Source organism: Saccopteryx bilineata, chromosome 8, assembly GCF_036850765.1.
Source record: "Saccopteryx bilineata isolate mSacBil1 chromosome 8, mSacBil1_pri_phased_curated, whole genome shotgun sequence".
Taxonomy (NCBI): domain Eukaryota; kingdom Metazoa; phylum Chordata; class Mammalia; order Chiroptera; family Emballonuridae; genus Saccopteryx; species Saccopteryx bilineata.
Window position 1 is genome coordinate 14,451,272 of NC_089497.1, and position 20,552 is coordinate 14,471,823.

A 20,552-nucleotide genomic window follows, 5' to 3' on the forward strand; every position below is an offset into this window, starting at 1 on the left:
TGAAGATGGAGACACAGGGCAAGGAAAGAGGAACCTCAGTCCTACAACTGGAAGAAACTGAATTTCTGCCGACAAACCGAAGGAGTCATGTCTCAGAATAAGACCCTGGCACAGCTAATCTTGAATCTTACCTTGTTCCCTAAGCAGAGGACCCAGCTGGGTCACACCTACCTTCTTGGCCCATGTTAGAGTAGCCATAGACAACTAACATGGCAAAGGAAAATAAGAAAGGAATAACCTCTTCTTTCAAGATAAATGCATTCCATATAAAGAGCTCTTTTAAATTTATAGATAAGATCTTTCATGGTTTGTATGGTATTGGAATGTTTTCATATATATATATATATGCTGCAATTTGTAATATATATATATTACAAATTGCAGCAAATTAAAAAGTTTTTCATCCTAAAAAAATTTAATTGAATATATTACTAGGAGACACTCTATCCACTGCACAATCACAGATCAGGCCAGTTACATTTTTTTTACACTAATAATAAGTTATCAGAAAGGGAAACTAAGAGAACAACCACATTCACAATTGCCTGAGACAGAATAAAGTTTCTAGGAATAAATGTAATCAAGCAGGTAATAAACCTATATTTAGAAATTTATAAGACACTGAAGAAAAAAATCAAAGAAAATACAAATAAGTAGACGCATATACTGTATTCATAGATAAAAAGAGTTAACACAATTAAAATGCCCATACTACCCAGAGCAATCTATAGATTCAATGCAATTCCTATCAAGATACTAATGGTGTATTTCACAGAACTAGCACAAATGTTTCCAAAATTCATATGAAACCACAAAGGATCCTGAGTAGCAACAGCAATTTTGAGAAAGAAGAATGAATTTGGAGGAATCACTATACCACAAGGCCACAGTCATCAAGACAGCATGGTACTGGAATGAAAACAGACATATAGATCAGTGAAACAGAATAGGGAGCCCAGAGGTCCACCCACACTCATATGGACAATTAATATTTGAAAGAGGAGGCAAGAACATAGAATAGGGTAAAAACAATCTCTTTAAAAAATATTGTTAGAAATATTGAACCAATGAATGCAAAAAAATAAAACTAGACTGCCATCTTATATCATACACAAGAATAAACTCAAAAGGGATTAAAGACTTCAATGTTGGACACAAAATCATAAATATCCTAGAAGAAAACATAAAGCAGGAAAATTTCAGACGTTTCTTATAGTAATATTTTTTTTTCCTGACATATCTCCTTGGGGCAAGGGAAACAAACAAACAAATAAATAAATAAATAAATAGGCCTACGTTGGTTGATTTGTGTATGTGTCCTGAGTGGGGATCAAACCTGTAACCTTGGAAATATGAGTCTGACTCTCTGAACAACTGAGCTATCTTGTCAAGGTTCTGCCTTTTCTTTATTGAATTTTATGACATTTTTAGGTATTCTGCATGTGTTTTCTGTCGGATGTATGTATGACCAGTATTTTCTTCCTCTCTTCACTTACCTTTCACTCTTTAATGATGACCTCATGAGGAGAGCAGTCATTAATTTAAACACAGTCTGATTTTATCATCGTGTTCTTCTGTATATAGTGTCCATGTTTGCCTCTCCAGGAGTGTCAGATATGACCATATTTTTGAATAAGGATGTTGTGTTTTATTTTTCTAATTTAGGTCTATAATCCAGCAGGAAATAATTCCTGTGTACATTTTGAAGTAGAGGTCAAAATTAATTTTTTTTATGTGATAGTCAATTGTCCCAGCACCATTTCTTAAAAATGATAGCTTGTCTCATTACTCTTTAGTATTCACTTCTATCAGAAATTATATAACCATATACATATGGCTACTAGTATCTTCATGCTGTTTCATTTATTAATTTTAAACTTATTTTATTAATAGCATACTGACCTAATTAATACCGGTTTTAAATAAATCATCATATCTAAAATATGCTTTCTCCAGCTCTCTGGTATTTTCTCTTTTTAAATTCCTCTGGCTCTTCTTGATTAACTTTTGCATTTTGCATTTACAAAAGGCTTTTAGAATTTGTCAGTCAATGCCTCTTATCCTTCCCACCAAAAATATTTTTTATGAGATTTAAATGATTGTATTAAAAATACTTTCTTATCATACCTGGGAACAAGGTTGGAGTAGTTTTAGTTTGTTTGTTTGAGAAAAACAAGTAGAAAGGGTCAGGAACGTAGAGCTGCTCTTGTAAGTGCCCTGACCCTGGAATCCAGCAGATAGGTGGCATTCCAACTAACCGGCCAATACTTATTTATTTATTTATTTATTTAGAGACAGAGAGAGCAAGAGGGAATCAGGAGAGGGGAGAAGGGAAGCATTCATTTGTTGTTCCATACAGTTGTGCATTAATTGGTTTCTTTCTGTGTGTGCCCTGACCAAGGATGGAACCTATGACCTTGTCTATTTGGGAGGACACTCTTGACTGACCGAACTAACCAGCCAGGGCCATTGCTGGAGTTGTTTAATAAAAGACATACGTACGTATATACCTTGTCATGTAGGATACCATATTTTAAAGAGAAAAGACTATTTTCATGTACAAAGAAGACTGGTAAGAGTTTTGCACCCTTACTAAATAACAATCTAGAATAGCTGAGCTATTGGCATTAGTCACGGCCTTTCATTACAATATACAAACTCAGTAGAGAAAAATGACATTTATGGAGTACTGCTTGAAGAATATGCAGAACATAATGATTTGAATAAATTTATAATGCAGGCTTTTTCTCAAATTCCTTGGCCGATTAATAACTAGGGACTCCCTGGGGCCAAATCTGAACCCAGGAAAAACTGATTTAACTACCAGTTAAAGGTGTGCATCATCAGCATGGGAGATGTGGTCTTTGAGAGATGTAGATGGTGTGTGTGTTCATCCTACAACTCGACACTCTCATTTTCCTCTGCATTACACCAGGTTTTGGAGCTTCTTAATAAAACTGTTTTGTAGTGGTTCATTCTTAGAAATTTCCCCTGAATTTCAGAGTGATGTTATAATATTGACCTTAAAAATGTCTTTAAAATTATTGTCATACAAGACTTTTACTAATTATGTTTCACAAATATTATGTGCTGAATTATAGTGTTCCTTTTGTGAGAACAAATAAGAAATAGATTAATTTTAGGTTTCTAGCTGAGAGAATTCAACTCTTCAACATTCTTGTTTTTATCTTATGGAGATCACCAGTCATGTAACTAAATATGTTTTCTTTCTTTAAATTTGGATTAAGTTGTTAGAAACAAATGTATAGAATATCTGAAGTACATGGATAGTTTATTTTTAAGATCATATTTTGTCTTAACTTTATTCTTACATATATCTTATTTTCTCATCACTTTTTATTCCATTTTTTTCTTCCAGTTATTTTCTTTACCTTATTTTTTGCTTTATTGTAACTTTTATTTAAGTATATCCGGTTTTCCATTTTTGTTTTTGTTCTAGCAAATGAATAAATGACTTATCAGTGAATAGATAGATGATAGGTTGAGAGACTCAAGGAAACCAGATGAGACAGAAAAGTTAAAATGAGTTTAAAAGGATTTGTGAGCAAATGTATTAAATAGCCTTTAACCATAGAATCAGCAGAGTTATGATTTGAAAGTAATTTAAACAGAAAGGAGAACATTAAGAGGGGAAGAAATAAGGTGGTGGAAAAGGCATGTTAGAGGAGGTGATTTTTGTTGACAGCCACTAAAGGGCAAAACATGACAGCTTGGTTATAGTACAAAGCAAATCATGCGGTAGAAGCTTCAGGTAAGACAATGCATTTTGTAACACTGTGTGATGAAAGCACATTTATATATTCTGAAATCATTTACAAGTTAGCTTTTCAAAGAAAGCAGAACAAAGGTTTAAATTCAGCCTGAGTTCTATGGTGAAGCACACAAAGCATTGATTAACATAAATACAGTAGGCACTGATTGCCATAAACATGCTTAAGCAAATCCTGAAATGAAGGTTGATCAGGATTCAGGGACTATCTACACACACACACACACACACACACACACACACACACACACATACACACACACACACCTGACAGCAATACTGGAAAGATTACGCAAAGAAAAATCTGCTTTGTCATTCAGTACAAAGAATGATGAAGCTGGACCTGTTCTCAAGACAAGCAACAAAGGAATGCAAAGAATGGCTTCATAGTGAAAGGCTCTGCTGAAGCTCGAATTCCATCCCTTACCAGGCTGGTTCTTGAGAGGAATATTCTTGAGTGGTAATGGCAAACAGTATGGCCTGACATATAAATACTACCCATTGTTGGACAACCAAAAAATGAAACCAATACAATTCTGCTGAAATGTTTCTACTGAAATACTAAACAAACAAACAAAACAAAAACCCTTTTTGATATAAAATAAGTTTCTCTTTTATATACCCACTACACACATAAATATCTAAAACTATCAAGACACCTGATGGACCATAAACTCATAAGTAATTCTGGGGGAAATGCTGGCTTATTTTAATAAGTAATATGCGGGAGGTTTTTGAAAAATCTTTTCTTAACCTATAACACATCAGTTAAAGATTTTTAGGATAATCACCACTAAGATGCCTTCAGGGTCTCAAATTGTGTAATTCTCTAATTCTATAACTGGTGGTTAACTTTTCTCACATTTTCTCATGGACAACCACAGTGCCATGCACACTAGGAAGCTAAACATGTTTAATCCATGAAAGAATTTTTGTTTGCGTTGTTTAAATAAACATAATAAAACGTACTTTTCACCAAAAGGATTCCTTTCCAAAAATATTTTTAAAAATATGTTTTCCTTATAATAATTGTGAGAAGTAAAGAAAACTATAATTTATTTTAACAACAATGTAACAGATGAAAATATTACACACAGTGAAAATGGAATACAACACTAAAATGGCCTTAGCAAACAATTACTTTCATTTTGCCCAACAATGTCATTACCCTCATGCCTAATTTCATAATATTTGAAATACTCAAGAGATAGTTGAACAAAGACGCCACAGAGGTATGCAATCCAACCAGAAGAGTTACGTACAACTGGTACTAGTGTTTAAAAATCAGCCTGCAGTGTACAGGTTCTAGTTAGAATTAATTAGAATTTATTTTTTGGCATTGTATTTAAATTGGTAAATTCTACCTATTCCTGGAAATTTTTAGCAGATTGCTTATCATAGACATTTATTTCTGCATCCTAATAACAAAATTTTTCAAGTGTATGCCCAATTTTCTTATTTCTATTCCCTTATATGTTTTTACCAATATTCGCCAATATTTTACCAATATTCAACTCTACTTTTCCATACCTTCTATTCACCAAATTTCCTAAGTTACTAATAGTAAAAAATTACTCTTTCTTTCTTTCTTTCTTTCTTTCTTTTTTTTCTTTTTCTAACTGGCAGAATTAAAAAAAAACACCCTAATTTATTTGAACTTGTGTTAAATTTAATGCTTTATTAATTTTGGGTTATTTGCATTGCTTTAGATCATTTAAATTAAGAATGCCTTTTTTATTAAATTTAATGCAGTGACATTGATAAATCAGGGTACATATGTTGAGAGAAAATATCTCTAGATTATTTTGACATTTGATTGTGCTGTATACCCCTCCCCCAAAGTTTAATTGTCTTCTGTCATCTTCTATCTGGTTTTCTTTGTGCCCCTCCCCTCCCCTAACCCCTCTCTCCTTCTTCACCCCTCCCCCCTCCCCCAACCTCCCACCCCTGTTGCCATCACATTCTTGTTCATGTCTCTGAGTTTCATTTTTATGTCCCTTCTATGTATAGATTCATCTTAGTTTTTTTTTTTTTCTGATTTACTTATTTCACTTCGTATAATGTTGTCAAGGTCCATCCATGTTATTGTAAATGATCCAATGTCATCATTTCTTATGGCTGAGTAGTATTCCATAGTATATATGTACCAAAGCTTTTTAATCCACTCGTCCTCTGACGGACACTTGGGCTGTTTCCAGATCTTCGCTATTGTGAACAATGCGGCCACAAACATGCGGGTGCATTTCTCCTTTTCGAGCCGTTCTATGGTGTCCTTGGGGTATATTCCTAAAAGTGGGATAGCTGGGTCAAAAGGCAGTTCGATTTCCAGATTTTTGAGGAATCTTCATACTGTTTTCCACAGTGGCTGCACCAGTCTGCATTCCCTCCAGCAGTGCAGGAGGGTTCCCTTTTCTCCACATCCTCACCAGCACTTATTCTGTGTTGTTTTGTTGATAAGCGCCATTCTGACTGGTGTGAGGTGATATCTCATTGTGGTTTTAATTTGCATTTCTCTAATGATTAGTGATGTTGAGCATTTTTTCATATGCCTATTGGCCATCTGTATGTCCTCTTTGGAGAAGTGTCTATTCATCTCTTTTGCCCATTTTTGGATTGGGTTGTTTGTCTTCCTGGTGTTGAGTTTTACAAGTTCTTTATAAATTTTGGTTATTAACCCCTTATCAGACGTATTGTCAAATATATTCTCCCATTGTGTAGTTTGTCTTTTTATTCTGTTCTTGTTGTCTTTAGCTGTGCAAAAGCTTTTTAGTTTGATATAGTCCCATTTGTTTTTCCTGTCTTTTATTTCACTTCCCCGTGGAGATAAATCAGCAAATATATTGCTCTGAGAGATGTCGGAGAGCTTACTGCCTATGTTTTCTTCTAAGATGCTTATGGTTTCACGGCCTACATTTAAGTCTTTTATCCATTTTGAGTTTATTTTTGTGAGTGGTGTAAGCTGGTGATCTAGTTTCATTTTTTTGCAGGTAGCTGTCCAATTTTCCCAACAACATTTGTTAAAGAGGCTGTCTTTACTCCATTGTATTTCCTTACCTCCTTTGTCAAATATCAGTTGTCCATAGAACTGTGGGTTTATTTCTGGGTTCTCTGTTCTGTTCCATTGATCTATATGCCTGTTCTTATGCCAGTACCAGGCTGTTTTGAGTACAATGGCCTTGTAGTATAACTTGATATCAGGAAGTGTGATACCTCCCACTTTATTCTTCTTTTTTAAGATTGCTGAGGCTATTCGTGTTCTCTTTTGGTTCCATATAAATTTTTGGAATATGTGTCCTATATCTTTGAAGTATGTCATTGGTATTTTAATTGGTATTGCATTGAATTTATAGATTGCTTTGGGTAATATAGACATTTTAATGATGTTTATTCTTCCTAACCATGAGCACGGTATATGCTTCCACTTGTTTGTATCTTCCTTGATTTCTTTTATCAATGCTTTGTAATTTTCCGAGTACAAGTCTTTAGTCTCCTTGGTTAAGTTTACTCCTAGGTACTTTATTTTTTTGGTTGTAATTGTGAAGGGGATTGTTTCCTTAATTTCTCTTTCTGACTGTTCATTGTTGGTGTATAAAAATGCTTCTGATTTCTGAGTATTGATTTTATATCCTGCCACCTTGCTGAATTTATTTATCAGGTCCAGTAGTTTTTTGACTGAGACTTTAGGGTTTTCTAGATACAATATCATATCATCTGCAAATAATGATAGTTTTACTTCTTCTTTTCCAACTTGAATGCCTTTTATTTCTTCTTCTTGTCTGATTGCTGTGGCTAGGACTTCCAGGACTATGTTAAATAAGAGTGGTGAAAGGGGGCACCCCTGCCTTGTTCCTGATCTTAAGGGTATTGCTTTTAATTTTTGCCCATTGAGTATGATGTTGGCTGTGGGTTTCTCATAGATGGCTTTTATCATGTCGAGGTATGTTCCCTGTATTCCCACTTTGCTGAGAGTTTTGATCATGAATGGGTGCTGGATTTTATCAAATGCTTTTTCTGCATCTATTGAAATTATCATATGGTTTTTCTCCTTCTTTTTGTTTATGTGATGAATCACATTGATTGATTTACGAATATTGTACCAGCCTTGCCTCCCCAGAATAAATCCCACTTGATCATGGTGTATGATTTTTTCCATATATTGTTGGATCCGGTTTGCTAATATTTTGTTGAGGATTTTAGCATCTATATTCATCAGAGATATTGGCCTATAATTTTCTTTCTTTGTGTTGTCTTTGCCTGGTTTTGGAATCAGAATTATGCTCGCCTCATAAAAGGAGTTTGGAAGTCTTCCTTCCTCTTGAATTTTTTGAAATAGTTTGAGAAGGATAGGAGTTAGTTCTTCTTTGAATATTTGGTAGAATTCCGTTGTGAAGCCATCGGGCCCCGGACTTTTCTTTGTTGGGAGTTTTTTGATAACTGTTTCGATCTCATTTGGTGTAATCGGTCTGTTTAGGTTTTCTGATTCTTCCAGATTGATTTTTGGAAGATTGTATGTTTCAAGGAATTTGTCCATTTCATCTAGGTTGTCTAGTTTTTTGGCATACAGTTCTTCATAGTATTTTCTTACAATATTTTGTATTTCTGTTGTGTCAGTTGTTATTTCTCCTCTCTCATTTCTAATTTTATTTATTTGAGTCCTCTCTCTCTTTTTCTTGGTGAGTCTACTTAAAGGTTCATCAATCTTGTTTACCTTTTCAAAGAACCAGCTCCTAGTTTCATTGATCCTCTGTATTGTTTCTTTAGCCTCTATGTCATTTATTTCTGCTCTGATCTTTATTATTTCCTTTCTTCTACATTTGGGCTTTACTTGCTGTTCTTTTTCTAATTCTTTTAGATGCAGGGTTAAGTTGTTTATTTGAGCTTTTTCTAGCTTCTGAAAGTGTGCCTGTAGTGCTATGAACTTCCCTCTCAGCACTGCTTTCGCTGTGTCCCATAAATTTTGAGTTGTTGTATGCTCATTGTCATTCGTTTCTAGGAATTTTTTTATTTCTTCTTTGATCTCATTCTTAATCCATTCATTATTTAGCACCCTGCTATTTAGTTTCCATGTGTTTGAGAATTTTTGAGCTTTTCTGCTGTGATTCATTTCTAGTTTCATGCCGTTGTGATCGGAGAAGGTGCTTGATATGATTTCAGTCTTCTTAAATTTGTTGAGAGCACTTTTGTGCCCTAACATGTGGTCTATCCTAGAGAATGTACCATGAGCGCTTGAAAAGAATGTATATTCTGCTGCTTTAGGGTGAAAGGATCTGAAGATATCTATTAAATCGAGTTGATCTATTGTTTCCAATAAGTCTGCTGTTTCTTTGTTAATTTTCTTTCTTGAGGATCTATCTAGTGATGTTAGTGGGGTATTGAAATCCCTTACTATTATAGTATTGCTGTTGATCTCGCCCTTTAAATCCATCAAAGTCTGTTTTATATATTTGGGTGCTCCTTTATTAGGTGCATAGATATTTATAATAGTTATATCTTCCTGTTGGATTACTCCCTTTATCATTATGTAGTGGCCTTCTTTATCTCTTACTATATCCTTTGTTTTAAAGTCCAATTTGTCTGATATAAGTATTGCTACCCCAGCTTTTTTTTCATTTCCGTTTGCATGAAATGTTTTTTTCCATCCTTTTACCTTCAATCTATGTGTGTCTTTTGTTCTAAGGTGTGTCTCTTGTAGACAGCATATGTATGGGTCCTGTTTTCTTATCCACGCAGCTACCCTATGTCTTTTGATTGGATCATTTAATCCATTTACATTTAAGGTTATTATTGATATGTAGTTGTTTATTGCCATTTTCTTCTTTAAAGGTGTATTCCTTTTTTTTGCTATATTCTTTTCCAACTTTGATCTGTTTACAACAGGCCCCTTAACATTTCTTGCAGCGTTGGTTTGGTTGTAATGAATTCCTTGAGTTGTTTTTTGTCTGGGAAGCTTTTTATTTCTCCTTCGATTTTAAACGATAGCCTTGCTGGATAAAGTAGTCTTGGTTGTAGGTTCTTGTTCTGCATTACTTTGAATATTTCTTGCCATTCCCTTCTGGCCTCAAGTGTTTCTGTTGAGAAGTCGGATGTCATCCTTATGGGGGCTCCTTTGTAGGTGATAACTTTTTTTTCTCTTGCAGCTTTTAATATTTTCTCTTTATCGCTTAGCTTTGGTATTTTAATTATGATGTGTCTTGGTGTAGGTTTCTTTGGGTTTCTCTTTAATGGAGTTCTCTGTGCTTCTTGGACTTGTAAGAGTTTCTCTTGCATTAATTTAGGGAAGTTTTCAGTTATGATATGATTGAACAAAGTCTCTATCCCTTGTTCTTTTTCTTCTTCTTCAGGAACCCCTATGATGCGGATGTTATTTCTCTTCATGTTGTCACAGAGCTCTCTAAGTGTTTCCTCTGACTTTTTGAGTCTCTTTTCTCTTTTCTTCTCTGCTTTCATGCTTTCATTCCAGTTGTCCTCCAACTCGCTGATTCGATCCTCTGCTGTATCCATCCTGTTTTTAATTCCTTCCATTGTGGTCTTCATTTCTGATATTGTATTTGTCATCTCTGACTGATTCTTTTTTAATATTTCAATATCCTTTTTTATACTTGCTATTTCTTTATTTAGGTTTTCAAACTGCCCCTCCATTGTTGTTCTAAGATCCCTAAGCATCCTTACAATCATTATTTTGAACTCCACATCTGGAAGTTTAATTATTTCCATATCACTCAGCTCATCTCTCAAGGGTGACTCTTGTGGTTTCATTTGGGTTGCACTCCTTTGTCTTCTCATAATGGTGTTTTATTTGTAGAGTTGCTTGAGTCTAGGCTTGGTGTTTTCTGCCTCCTGTTTTCAGTTGTGTTATTTCTAAGTCTTCTTGGATTGGTATCAGCTATTATTTGTAATCCACTTTCGGATTTGGGCAGCTTTGAAGTCTTGAATTGTTTGTTTTCTTAACAGGTGATAGTCTTGTTAACTGATCTCAGCAGGGGGCTTCCTTGAAACTGTAACCAGGAATGCTGTGGGTGTAACCTGAGACGCTGAAGGTCTGTTCCACCAACTAATCTCACTGGGGGCAGGGTTTTTTCTCAGCTTCAGTAGGGGGAGGTGTATCTCAGATCTCCATGGAGACCTGAGTTACTGCCCCTCTTCCCCACTTCTTGTTTTCAGCTGTGTCTTGTTGTGCTGATTGGAGCTGGATAGATGTCCGGAGATCTCTGATCCGGAAGCACTTCAGCTCTGTTTTGTGAAAGGTTCAGTCCCTCCCCCAGCTATGGCCGCCTCCAGCACAAATGAGTCAGCTTTTTTATTTCATTTCTTGCATACCTTAGCCCCTCACAGTCTGTCCCTCTCCTTGTCCTTTCCACTTGGGAGATAAGCTGGTCTTTTCAACCCACCTTGCTCCCTGGTCGCCAGGTAAGTGGCTGTGAGCAGTAGTTTCTGCTCTTTTTCCTCTGTGAAATCCTCTCTGGGCTCTCAGCCTCATCCCCCCCCTGCTGTTCCTGTAAGCAGAGGAGATTCAGGCACTCCTTACCAGGTTTATTGTGGCTTCCTCTTTGCTCCTTGGTTTTTGAGAGCTGTTCTTGCAGTTCAGTGTTGATTTTTCATGCTGATTTTTCCTAAATTGATTTGTATTCCAGTTTGGTGTTGAGAGCTGGGCGTCTGTGTGTCCACCTACTCCGCTGCCATATTTATCCGCACTCAAGAATGCCTTTTTTAAAAGAATATTTTCTTCTTTTATTTAATATTCAGTGTGTTTTTACTTTTATTTAATGTTCATTGTGTTTTTAGATACAGAATTCCTCTGGGAGGGGACAAATTCAATTAGAGTGATTAAGACTGTGTTTAGGCTGACTGATCAGGCGGTGGTGCAGTGAGTAGAACATCGCACTGGGATGCAGAGGACCCAGGTTCAGAATCCCGAGGTCTTGAGCATGAGATCGCTGGCTTGAGTGTGGGATCATAGACATGACCTTATGATAGCTGGCTTGAGCCCAAGGTCGTTGGCTTGAGCAAGAGATAACTCACTTTTATGTAGCCCCCCGGTCAAGGCACATATAAGAAAGCAATCAATGAACAGCTAAGGTGCCACAATAAAGATGTTTCTCATCTCTCTCCCTTCCTGTCTTGTCTGTCTGTCTCTATCTGTCCCTCTCTTTGACTCTTTTTTTGTCTCTGTCAAAATAAAATAAAATAAAGGATTGTGTTTAAGCCAGTTATGTATTTAGTAATACAATAATGATGTTATTTTGAAATTTGGTTGGTACTGTAAGACTTTCATCTTTCCCTGAAGTGATTATTAGAAAATACACTATACTGCAATGCAGAACAATTTTGGCTCTTCCATTTTTATATCTATGATTTCTATAAGTCTCTTCATATGAAGAGCCTTCAATTTCTCATCAATTTTTTTTAAAGATTCTGTAAAGAACTTCTACAAATTAATAAGAGAAAAGAAGTTTATTGTAAAAAGTAAAGAAAATTCTTGAACAGTCTTCTCACATATGAGTATATCCAAAGGCTCAGTGAGGATATGAAAAAGTATTTAACATCACTAATTATCAGGAAAAAATTTAAAAATTTATCCAAATAAGATGTGAAAACAAACAAAGCAACAATAAAAAAGCAATAACAAATGTGGGTAAAAATTAAAGCCACTGAATTACTCAAATGTCGGTCAGAGTTCAAATTGTCACATACACTAGGTCAGGGGTCCCCAAACTACGGCCTGCGGGCCACATGCGGCCCCCTGAGGCCATTTATCCGGCCCCTGCCGCACTTCCGGAAGGGGCACCTCTTTCATTGGTGGTCAGTGAGAGGAGCACATTGACCATCTCATTAGCCAAAAGCAGGCCCATAGTTTCCATTGAAATACTGGTCAGTTTGTTGATTTAAATTTACTTGTTCTTCATTTTAAATATTGTATTTGTTCCCGTTTTGTTTTTTTTACTTTAAAATAAGATGTGTGCAGTGTGCATAGGGATTTGTTCATAGTTTTTTCTTATAGTCCGGCCCTCCAATGGTCTGAGGGACAGTGAACTGGCCCCCTGTGTAAAAAGTTTGGGGACCCCTGCACTAGGTGAAACGACTTTACCAGTTGTAGTAAAGCTAAAGATATATCTAACTTATTACTCAACAATATCACTCCTAGGTATATAAAAAGGACAGATAAGTGTTTATGTTTAGTAACACAAAATACAAGAATGTTTATATCAGCTCTCTGTATCATAATTAAAAACTAAAATCAACTAAAATGTTCATGAAATAATGTATAAACAATAGCATTGTCTCAGAGCGAATAATTGCATAATGATAAAAAGAAATAAATTATGCTACATAAAACACCATGGATCAATCTTAAGGATATTATTGAGTAAAATAAAGTTATATAATTTAAAATCTGGTACAATAATCTAAGGTGACGAAATTTGGAAAAGAAGTTACGTTTGGGGAAGGTTGGTGACTGAAGAACAGGAAGGATTCTGAGATATTGGGGATGTTCTTACCTTGATCCTAGTGATACAATTACTTAGTTGTATATGTGTATAAAAGTTCATTAAACTGTACTCTGAAGATATGTTCATCTTATTATGTTATACTTCAAAAAATGGGTTAATCATGAAAATAAAGGAAACAGTTCTCTATGAACTTTTCCCTAATCTAAAATTCTATGCTTCTTAGAAATCCCCGGACATTCCCCTTTTGAACTTCCCTGTCTCCATTCTGTCCCTGGTTTCAGATCTGCTCCTCTCTGTCAATATAAATTATTCTTATAACTTGTAAGTCCCTAAAGCTCAAATGATAATTTAACTCACAGTTATAGCTTAAAATTTTCCACTGTCCCACTCTCAACTTTATCTTAATGACCTATTTTTCCCCAAAGTAAATCTTTATATTTTAAGTGTTAAACAGACTGAGGTAACAATGTCAGGCATCAATTGTAATTTGCTTTTCTACCTTGGTTGGAAGAAAAGTGTTAGAAGATATTGATCCTATAAAATTATAATATGTTAGCAGGTATACTTTAATTCAGTGGTCCCCCATCCCCGGGCCGTGGACTGGTACCTGTCCGTGGGTCATTTGGTACCGGTCCACAGAGAAAGAATAAATAACTTACATTATTTCCGTTTTAGTTATATTTAAGTCTGAACGATGTTTTTTGTTTTTTTTAAAAAAATGACCAGATTCTCTCTGTTACATCTGTCTAAGACTCACTCTTGACACTTGTCTCGGTCTCATGATACATTTATCCATCCCACCCTAAAGGCCGGTCCATGAAAATATTTTCTGACATTAAACTGGTCCGTGGTCCAAAGAAGGTTGGTGACCACTGCTTTAATTGACTGTCATTTTTATTGACTCTAATTCAGTTTTTGACCATGTTTTATTATTGAGGTTTCAACATCAATATCTGGAAAAACTATTTTGGGGGAATAATTTATCTCTACATTGTAATTCATTAAAATGAAAAAAGGATTAATTCATATACTTGTTAATAAATCAAGATTCTTTACCTATTTTACTTCCACATTTTGCTATTTAAATAATCTTCTTAGAAATCAGTTCTTAGTGATTGGTATTTGTGTTTCTAAAAATGATAAATTAGAATGACATAGAAGCCTTACACTATAGAACATTCGATGTCTCTCCTGGTAAGATAGGACACAGCAATATTATTTTTCTTTGTTTATTTTTTCAAGAGTTTGTCATAACACTCATCCCAGATCAATCCTCACACACAAATGTGTCTTTTGAATCCCCTGTTATTTGAAGAGAGCCACTTCCCCATAACAATGTGATAGCACGGCTCTATTCTAGGGGATTTTATACCTCAGTAAACATCAATACAATGCAAATGATGATTTACTGGTTTTCTTTTATCTGTGATATTTTATTCATTGCCTCATGTAGAGCTCATGTGAAATGTAGTCTTTGTTCCTCAAATGCAGAGAAAGCATGCAGAATTCTTCAATCAGTTATTCTTTATTATTTCTTTTAAATGAAAACACAGGCATTCAACATTTCTGCATTCTATTTTCAGGTGAGTCCCTTCTAGAATTTTTAAAAAAAATTCTAATGGCAATTATTTGTCCTTAAGAAATTAATTTGGTTTTTATATTTAAGCTGTATCTAAGCATCATATGGAAATGTTTTTCTTACTCAAAAAAATACTTTGATTAAATAAGAACTAGAAGCCCAATTTTATTAAACTCAAATATGCAGTGTTGACATTCAAATACCAGCTCCTTACTTAAGCACAATGAATAGTGGAAAAGTAAACTATAAACACAAGAAAATAAGCACAGATGTCTTATACTAAAGTAGAGTGCACATAAAGATGAATATTTTCTGATATTTAATTCTCCAATATGACAAGTTATAGGTCCTAAAAAAGCACATTGATTCTCATTAAGCAGAGAGTTTTGAATGAACCTGGCTCCTTTATAAAAGTTTCTCCAAGCAGTCCTCAGATGTCTAAGTGTTTGGAAACAGCTGCCTTTTCTACTCTTGGCTAGATTTACTTTGTTCCTCTACTTCTTCTGGTTGTTGTTATTCAATATTTGTTTGTTTGTTTGCTTTCATGTTGAGACATACTGCTTACCTACAACTTCTGCCCAGTGATAAGCCCTGCCTTCTGAATATATTTAAGGAACATGTGTTTATGTGACAGCACAGAAATACAGGCACACACCTCTCATGAGTTTTCATCATCAGCTCGTCCAGGCTAATCATCTTCACCTGTATGACTTTTAACCATTTTTCTCTTTTTCTTCCTCTTTTGACCATCCTTTCATTTATTCTTCTTTTCCCCCTTTTCATTTTTTTTTAGTTTTCAACAAGCATTTTGTGTGTGTGTGTGTGTGTGTGTGTGTCTGTGTGACAGAGACACATTGATTGCTTTCTCATATGTGCCTTGACCGGAGGGCTACAGCAGACTGAGTGACCCCTTGCTCAAGCCAGCAACCTTGGGCTCAAACTGATGAGCCTTGCTCAAACCAGATGAGCCCATACTCAAGCTGGGGACACCAGTGTCTTGAACCTGGATCATCTGTGTCCCGGTGCAATGCTCTATCCATTGTGCCACCGCCTGGTCAGTCTCATTTTCAATAAGCATTTAACTTGTATCTACTCTATACCAAACATTGTAGTTTCTACTGGGGTTATAAAGCTGAATATAATAAAGACATTATTTTCAAATACTTTAGTAAATTTTCTACTATCAACTAAGCAAATGATTATAATCCTGTAAAACAATTACTGTAATGGAAATAAACATGGGGATTATTATCGTTTTTAATCTTGGTAATAATACTCTAGAGATGAGAATTATGTTTATTGTGCAAAGTGTAAAGGTAATATATGCCCATTGTAAAAAATACCTATGTGTAATGATAATAAAAAGTAGTATTATTAGTATTATAAACGTTTGTTACTTATTTGTTTTGTGTCAAGACAATTAACTAAGCAGTTTGCATTTATTATCTATATTAAAAAACTTTCTTATTCTAATATTCAAATGTAAAAAGTAAGGCAAAAACATAGTAGATAATTTGCCTATGTTTATTCACTTAGAAATGGTAGTTCTTTGTTAGAGTTAAGATCATCTGATTCCTGGGCATGGACTTTTATAATGCTCAAAGTCACATGAATATCACTCAAATTACATTTTGACATTTTCCACCAGCACCCTGGTTTTTCCTTCAGGAATTCATGCTGAGCTGTGGGACTGTTCCATTACTCTCAGCTCTAGTGTTGGCTAAAAGCAATCAGTAGCACTTTTTCCCTATGGGCATGTGAATAGCTTGTAAATGACCTTGACACCCAAATCCAGCCAAGGAGGTATTGGATTAGGACTTTTGAATAAGAAAAAAATCTTATGCTTCTGCAGAAGTCACCTGAAATTCCCCTAAAAATAAATAGGAAAGAGTGCAGCCCTTTGAAGTTGTTAGAAACCATCCTGCCGTCACAAAGAGAATCGAGGTTATGGATTTTAGAAGAGAAATATAAACACAAATTAGTAAACTATGCTATAAGATCAACTCTGTTTGAGCTATTCAGATACTGATGCCAAAAGTTTTCTTTTATTATCTGTTTGGATTGGGTTTCTATTATTTGAAAACAAAAATTTCCAACCTGATAAAGTTCAATAAACAAAGTATACTTTGTTAACCTCACAGTATAGATAAACACAGATTGTAGATGAAACTATTTTTATTGTCCCCTCCAAATCTTCTCCAACTACTGTCATTTGATGTAGTTAACCTTGACCAGAACTCTGACATTCCTCTCTCAAAAGTAATATCAATATTTAACTTCAAGTGTTACTGAAACAAAACAGCAAAGAGAATTTCCCTTAAAAGATTCATGTGATAAACTATGTAGGAAAGTTTGGGATAAGATTGGTTATATCTGTTTACATACTTATTTAATAAGTCACTAAACATCTCTGGCATATATACTGTGGGGATGAAAATATGAACAAGTAAACAAGTTCTCTGTACTCACAGAGTGTACACAGTTTCATTTTTTCCCAACACATGCACAGTCTTTAATGACACTTAATGCAAGTACTGTGAGAAAGCAATTTAGAAATTGGTAGCAAATAAACGTAAAAAATGTAGATTCATATTTCTAGTAACACAGTCCATTTAGAATAGCAAAAGTGAGCTGAACGTTCATGTTTAACAAATGCCCTTCAACTACATAGACATGAAACGATCAATAATTAGAAAAATGTCACAATGGTTCTATGTTGTTCCTACAGGAACCTTTGCTACACAGAAGACGTGACATACATTCCACTGTTTTGACATGATTAAGTGTCAAGGGAGTGACATTTCTGAGGTAATGCAAGGTTGAATTGCACTGACTGAAAATACAGGTTTCTATTACCTGAGCTCAAAGGAACATATGTATAACATTTGTGATTGTAAATGATTAATAATTTAACAGAATTTGATTTTTAATAGGTGAAGAAATAACTATTGAATTAGAAAAATAACCCCATTTCAAAAAGTCTTAATATCATGTTGGAAATACATTAGAACACATTTTCATTTTAGTGCTATTATGCAAGTATTTTGCTGAAAATAAATATGCTATGTCTTTTTCTTCTTACATTGAATCACTGGTAGATAGATCCTGGTGAGTCAGGAATTTCCAATTAGCCTCACCTTCTTCAGTATTTTTGGTTAACTATTATTGGTTAAATATTGTTAGCTATCTATTCTGTTTGTTTAAATTTTAGATATATTTAAAAATAAAATATGCATTTTTCTTCTATTGTCTTTTATTTGTGAGAAGAATATTTTATGTAATTTATTTTGTAGAAAACATAATTTAAAAAATGTATTCTCATCACAATTTTATTTGTTTGTTTGTTTGTTTTACAGAGACAGAGAGAGAGTCAGAGAGAGGAATAGATAGGGAAAGACAGACAGGAACAGAGAAATGAGAAGGATCAATCATTTGTTTCTCGTTGGGTCACCTTAGTTGTTCATTAATTGCTTTCTCATATGTGCCTTGACTGCGGGCCCTCAGCAGACCGAGTAACCCCTTGCTTGAGCCAGCAACCTTGGGTCCAAGCTGGTGAGCTTTGCACAAACCAGATGAGCCTGCACTCAAGCTGGCGACCTCAAGGTCTTGAACCTGGGTCCTCCGCATCCCAGTCTGACGCTCTATCCACTGCACCACTGCCTGATCAGGCTTATCTATCACAATTTTACTTAACATACTATTGCAGGGTTGAAAATCTATAATTTACAAAAGAACAGTTACCTTAATTTTTTAGCTTATATTTACATTAAAAAGGAGAACCTTCTTAATTATTTCCCATAGAAGATTGTGAATTAATATATTTAAGCAAGAGTCAGTTAGACTTGTCATTAATTGATATAAAAATAGCATTTTGATTTTTTTTAAATTGTGTTTTAATATAATTGCTTTTTATTGTCATTTGGAAAGGAAATTCTTTCAATTACTGAAAATGATGATATGGGATATTTTCTGCCTAAGAAAAAACACAGAAAGGTGTTACAGACTGAGTTGTGTTTTTCTCCCTTACTCAGAATTTACATATTGAAGCCCTGCACTTAAAGTGACTGCATTTGGAGATAAGGTCTACACGGATGTAATTAAGGGTAAATGAAGTCATAAGAGTAAGACTTTTAAAGGGGTAGTGTCTTTAAAATTGAAGACACTGAAGAGTTCCTCTCTCCATGTGTTCATATAGCCAGAACCCAACCATATTATTATCTCTGACCTCCAACCTCCAGAACGGTGAAAAAAAAGTCTGCTGTTTAAACCACTTAGTCTATGAAATGATGATGGCAGTCTGAGCTGACCAATAAAAAGAGAGATTTTAAATGAGCACCTAAGGCAGCCCTGGCTGGTTGGCTCAGTGGTAGAGCGACCGCCTGGCGTGCGGAAGTCCCAGGTTCGATTCCCGGCCAGGGCACACAGGAGAAGCGCCCATCTGCTTCTCCACCCCCCCTCTCCTTCCTCTCTGTCTCTCTCTTCTCCTCCCGCAGCCAAGGCTCCATTGGAGCAAAGATGGCCCGGGCTCTGAGGATGGCTCCGTGGCCTCTGCCTCAGGCGCTAGAATGACTCTGGTTGCAACAGAACCACGCCCCAGATGGGCAGAGCATCGCCCCCTGGTGGGCATGCTGGGTGGATCCCAGTCGGGCTCATGCGGGAGTCTGTCTGACTGCCTCCCCGTTTCCAGCTTCAGAAAAATACAAAAAAAAAAAAAGAACACCTAAGACCACAGAAGACAAATAAAAATAATAAGAAGAAAAGAGTAGCTACAAATGTCATTTAATCTCAATTTATGAATTCCTTTATTAAGCACATATTGATCCCATACCTACTATGTGCCAAGCAGTGAGAGGAAAGCATGGATAACGCTGTCCTGGGCTCAGCAGAGTGTGTCGTTTAGTTTCTTATGTAAGGGAAGCTATGTCCAGGCGTAGAGTGTGACAGAACTGCTGTTGTACATGGAATGGCCTAGCAGTCACAGATACCAGAAAGAAACAGGAGCGAACGTTGGAGGAAACGCATACAAATTCTCAAAAAAGAAAAGTATTCTGGGAAAAGAAAAGGAGCCCATTCAAAAGTATTGAGTCAAAAAAAGCATGCCTGGTGCATCTGTGTGTGCCAACATCAAGGAGTTGTTATGGATAAGCAGGGGTCCCCAAACCTTTTACACAGGGGGCCAGTTCACTGTCCCTCAGACCGTTGGAGGGCCAGACTATAAAAACTATGAATAAATTCATACGCACACTGCACATATCTATTTTAAAGTAAAAAAACAAAACGGGAACAAATACAATATTTAAAATAAAGAACAAGTAAATTTAAATCAACAAACTGACCAGTATTTCAATGGGAACTATGGGCCTGCTTTTGGCTAATGAGATGGTCAATGTCCGGTTCCATATTTGTCACTGCTAGCCGTAACAAGTGATATGACGTACTTCCTGAGCTGTGACGCGTGCATCCCACGTCACCGGAAGTAGTACTGTATGTGAGCAATGCTGCACTTTGACCGGCCCCCACTGGAAGTGCGGCGGGGGGTGGATAAATGGCCTCAGGGGGCCGTAGTTCGGGGACCCCTGGATAAGAGTGTATGTGGTGCACGTGTAGCGAGAGGAAACAAGGATTGGAAAGGATGGACATCATGTTGGACCTTGGAGGCCATAATAAAGACTATGGCAGTGATTCCTAAAGGTCTGGTATCTTAGTTTAAATTGTACATATATTTTAATTTGAA